Consider the following 5362-nt stretch of genomic DNA (forward strand, 5'->3'; position numbering starts at 1 on the left):
CTAATTTCATTGCTAGGGTTTGTTTGCAACCATATACAGCGGCTCCTATTAGTATTTCAACAATTTCTGTGATTTAGCCCATTTTTTGTGTTTTACCTCTTCCATTCAAAGCCAACTTTAAAAACATTTTGACAGTTTGCCAATTAGTTCTGTTTCTCTCTTGTGTTTTCTGGGGGGAGATTGAGATTGGGATATTTGCTTGAATTCTGTATTCCTGAAACCTGTTCTCTCTCTTCCTATTTCTTCATATTGCATATTGGGAGGGTTGAGGGGTGTGCAGTGGGAAATAGTAACCACACTGCTATTTGATTTGAATATACAGCCAAAAGTATTGTTTCTGTGCTGCATTGTTTTTGCTCATTATTACTGCTTACGATTATAGAGATTGCTTAGTGTGACATCACCCCATTGGTGAACATTGTACTCCCATTAAAAATATTGTGATTATATTGTTAATACCTAAATAAATATTTTAACTTTGCAAACCTGCCTGATTCCTGGTTTAGTGTGACCAGGGGGATTCAAAGAGAGGGGCGTGATATAAGTGGTACATCGTTCAGAATAAAAGAACCTATAGACACAAATAAATAAAGAAGGGTTTCAGTTGCGCATTACACGCTAGGCATTGACTTAGGTGAAGTGCCGGATTGAAATCACTTACAGAACTGAAAGGTCAGGTTAGGCCTCGGATGTGAAATACTTTGTTCTTATGGAAAATGCACACTGGCAAAATGACTAGCCAGTCCCAAAACTCTAACACAGCTATGGTGTCTAGTGAATGCAGATTGTGTATTTTCTGTAGTTGACACAAGGAATATATGGAAAATGGAAAAGGCACATTGTGAAAGGAACAGCAGCCCTTCACTTTCACTTGGCCACATTAATAGAAAATGCTGAGTGCAAAGCAAAGGAGAGATGTTGATTCAACAGGGCCTTGCATGTAGTTGATAAGGCCAAGACAAATTAAATAATGATTACACATGAAAAGCAGGTGTTTTCAAACTCTGAAACTGCAATGTCCAGAAGCATGTGGATTTTTTGCAATGGGAAACAAAATTATATTAATGAACCTATCAAGATGATTAAATGAACAGTGATGTGCAAACATATTAAAAATAATAGGAAGGCCTCATGTCTAAAGAAAGATATTGCGACATGCAAAGTCCAGAATTTTGGTCATTGAGCTGACTTCCACACTTAGATTCAAAGCTGCCTTCCCTCATTACAGGTCAAGCTCTGCTGTCCCTCTGGAAGACAATTGATTTGCAGTCCAGGACTGAGCATAAGGGCTTGGCTCATGCAGAACATGTATTTATGGTGTCATAGGATGCCAGAGACCCATCTGGTCAGAGAGATAGAAGCTCTTCAGCATCCATTATCCATAAGAGAACAAAGGCTAGTTAATTTATCCCAGGCTTAAGTTCACCTTGAGCCCAGAGTCTAAAGCAGATGCTCAGAGCTGGTGAGATGAGGGTTTATGGACACTGAAACCGAGTGTACTGCTGATGGTCAGAATAAAATCTACTTATAATTATATGGTCATAGGCTTACATTAGAAATGTCAGTTTACCCAGTAACCATTGAAACCATGCAGAACATGTATTTATGGTGTCACAGGACACCAGAGACCCATCTGGTCAGAGAGATAGAAGCTCTTCAGCATCCATTATCCATAAGAGAACAAAGGCTAATGAATTTTCCCAGGCTTAAGTCCACCTTGAGCCCAGAGACTAGAGCAGATGCTCGGAGCTGGAGGCATGAGGGTTTATGGAAACTGAAACTTAGTGTACTGTTGATGGTCAGAATAAAATCTACGTATAATTATATGGTCATAGAATTTCATTAGAAATGTCAGTTTACCCAGTAACCATTGAACCATGATGCTCACACAAATAGGAGAGATGTCATTTTAAAGGTTTTCCCAGCCCATTGTGCTATCATTTGTATCTACATTGTGGACTCGTTATAATCAAAAATGTGTTTTGAGCTTCCCTGAAAATGTTCTGAATTTGAAAGTTGGGGAGCTGGTGGCTTATCAAATACTATATATAGGTAGAAAATGTCACATTCATAACCATAATAATTTCACATTTACTACCATTATAATTTTGTCGTAAAGGACAGAAAACCACGGTTCACATGTGCAATGTTCTAACAAAACTGTAATCATAGATCCGCCATGATTAGGGGAACATATATATCTAGATATTATGATGTTTATTTGTAAATTGACAATTTACATCATGTAATGACTTTTTGTGTGCAAATAGCAGACATGTAAAAAATCTAAATGATAGTAGGTGGGTACCACCTCACATCATTTCAATCCTAGAGCTCCAAGGGCCTATAGGCAGAGAGGTTGGACCTTGGGGGGAGGAAAAGAACATAAACCTCCAATAAAAATTCAAAACCAATAAACTTGTCCATCCTCGTTTTAATATTCGAAAGTTTGGCTTACAGGGTAAAAAGCCCTTGCTCCATGGGGAAAGGGTCAGCTGCCTACAAGTCTTCAAGGGGACTTGTCTATAATCCATCTGGGTGAATCCTAGCACAACTGCCTCAATTGTCTCTCGATGCAACAATTGAAAGCTGAATGGAGCTTTAACCTTGCATGGGAGACAGCAATTGAGAAAGACAAAAGAAGTCAGGAGTTTTGCAAGGAGAGCAAATGAGGGATGGATGCGGGTGACTATGTTTGACTGAAGTGCCTGACCAGACCCCTGTGCTTCCCCCAAAAGTGGAGCCCTACTGACCTTCCTGGGCAACCCAAAACAGAGAAATCCAATGTAAGGAGATTAATCCAAATAGGACCTAGTGTGTGGGGGGATCTGCTTGCCTTAATATTTCCCTTAATAGTGGGTGGGAGCAAACTGCATAGACCTTTAGCATATTTAATTGAATAATAATTTAATTAAATCCCATAAAGATGGACGCTGGGAGAGTTTGGGGGAGTTTGAAACCTCTGTCTTCTTTCCTAGCGGGAAGTTAAGTTATAGTCATTTAAAGTTATTGGCTATATATATTTTTCCTGTCAACCCCAGACTTCTCTAAAGAAAAGAGGTGTCCTTGGCCTAAAACAAAATTCCTGTCACCACTTCCCAGACCTTGTCTTTAAACAGAGGGGTGCTGAATATAACTGAGACCTGGGTTTTTGGTGCTGTGCAGAGAAGTGTTGTGTTAAATGAAACCAAGTGTAATTCTCCAATGAAAAATACACACTCTTTCCTAAGAGTGAAAAAGTGACCTGATAGAAGAAAGATCGTGTATTGCTTTGGGGTGAAGAAGTAACAAGGGTTCTCAAAAGTATTCTGAAAGTTTGTGTGATTTCAAAACTGCTAGAATTTTCAAGTGTACAGGGAATTGTCACGTACAAAGTGCTATATGTGAACTTTCTTTGAAAACTAAAACTATGCAGTTGTTTTAAATCTAAACTTTCTGAAGTAATATTTCTGCTCTGGTAATGTGCCAAGAAATTATTTAATTTTGACATAAAAGGGGTTCGTGGGACAAGCGTTTTGATCTGTTTATTTGGCCTGAGTTCCCTGTAACTGAGGAAAAAAAGTATGTTTTGTATTGAAGCTTTGTTTTGTGCCACAGGGAAGGTGGCGTGTGTAACCATTTAGTGATAAGATTTATGGAACATTTAATTTAAATAAATATATATTCTTTCTATACCACAGCTTGGTTCTTGGCTCATTGGTGTAACAGGACGGGATCTACGTGGCTCTATATGAATCATAGACAGGGCTAGCTGAAGAAAAATAATCAATATGCTGTGGGTCATCTTGATGGGAGAGGAACTCCACATTATAAGTGTGGTCTCTCAACATATCGTTACATTCCCCACAACACATCCTCCTCATAACTCTTTGAACCAGCTTTAGCAAGCCTTACCATCAAACCTTTCACTCAAAGTGCCTGCAAGTGTTGTTTTTTTTTTTTTAAACATCCTTCTGAGAGTTAATAATTTAAATGGAATTGGAAATGTGCTACTGTTGTAATATTTATGTTTTAACCAGGTCTGGATTAAGTCACTTGATTAGTATCACTATGTGTGTCCTTCACTGAAGTCCTGTTAAAAAAAAATATATTGGAAAAGCCGGCAGTTTGGCTTGTGAATAAGCATTAGGTGCCTGGCAAGTGCCTTTCCCGTGCCTGCACAAAAGTCAAACACTGTTGGCATTGCCAGTGCTTGTTTTTATGATGGCATGTGGGATGCAAATGATGAACAGCTGTTTTTAGTTTTGCTATTAGTTAGTGCTTTAGCACCACCTATAAGCCAAAATTCTTGCATTATTGGAAAGGTGTGTAGAAATGGCATATGGGGAGGAACACACAGCTTGTAGGTGTTGTTTGTTTATTTCCCCACCCACTGACTACCCATAGCCATCCTTTTTTTAAATTTCTTTTTAATTTTTTTAAAAATATTATTTTAGTCTTCCTTCTGGGGGCCACGGAAACAACGGTGCCCAACTACTGGGCCCAGGCAAATTCTGGGTAAACTGCTACACAACTTTAGGAACTCATAGAGAACCCACAAAAATTCCCAAACGGGTACTACACTTGATCTTAGCCAAAAGGCTGAGAAGCGATACCCATGGCCATACTAATCATTATGGCCTTTGCCACCCACTTTCTGTCCCTCCCCTCCCAAAACACCTTCCTCCTGGGAACTCTTTCTGATCACTTTGGTGAAGCCTTGCTATCAAACTTTGCATAGTGCCTGCCAGTGTTTTTTCAAAGCAGACTTCTGAGAGTTAATGACTTCATTGGAGTTTTAAACCTGCTACTGGTGTAATAACAATGTCTTTGCCAGGTCTGCCTTCATCCACTCGATTTATAATCACGTTGCGTATCCTTCCCTTAACTCCTGTTAAAAAGAAGCATTGGAAAGCCACCATTTTTGGCTGGTGTATACGTATAAGCCATTTGCCAGGCACTGCTATTAGATGCCCAGACACTCACACCATTTTGCACCTGCTACCATCCAACCAGTTAACACAACTACGGCAGTACCTGGCAAATGCCTTTCCCATGCCTAAACAAAGCGCAAACTGTTGGCATTGCCAATGCTTGTTCTAGACTGATCTGCTTAGCAGCTCGGATATCACGCTTTCGGATGATTAATTTTCTTCTACTGCTCTTGGCCTCTGCAGGGAATAAGGTATCCTAATAAACAAAACCATGCATAGGTTTTCTATAAATAATGCTTTCAGTAAATCTTTTAGACATGTTCTTTATTGTACCATAATTCATCCCTATCCATAGGAGTGAATGATTGCAAGGCATTAAACATGGACGGCACCATATAATGTGCAGCTTCTTTTCGTGCAAGTGTGCATTATGTTTTAACGTCCGTTAT

At 39.3% G+C, this 5362-nt stretch overlaps 1 pseudogene; it reads right to left on the bottom strand.

Moving 5' to 3' along the window:
* Nucleotides 1-4440: 4440 nt before the first annotated feature.
* On the bottom strand, nt 4441-4593 carry LOC138490665 (U2 spliceosomal RNA; annotated as a pseudogene).
* Nucleotides 4594-5362: the final 769 nt, after the last annotated feature.

This window comes from Ambystoma mexicanum, chromosome 9 (genome assembly GCF_040938575.1).
Source record: "Ambystoma mexicanum isolate Mex_15411 chromosome 9, UKY_AmexF1_1, whole genome shotgun sequence".
Taxonomy (NCBI): domain Eukaryota; kingdom Metazoa; phylum Chordata; class Amphibia; order Caudata; family Ambystomatidae; genus Ambystoma; species Ambystoma mexicanum.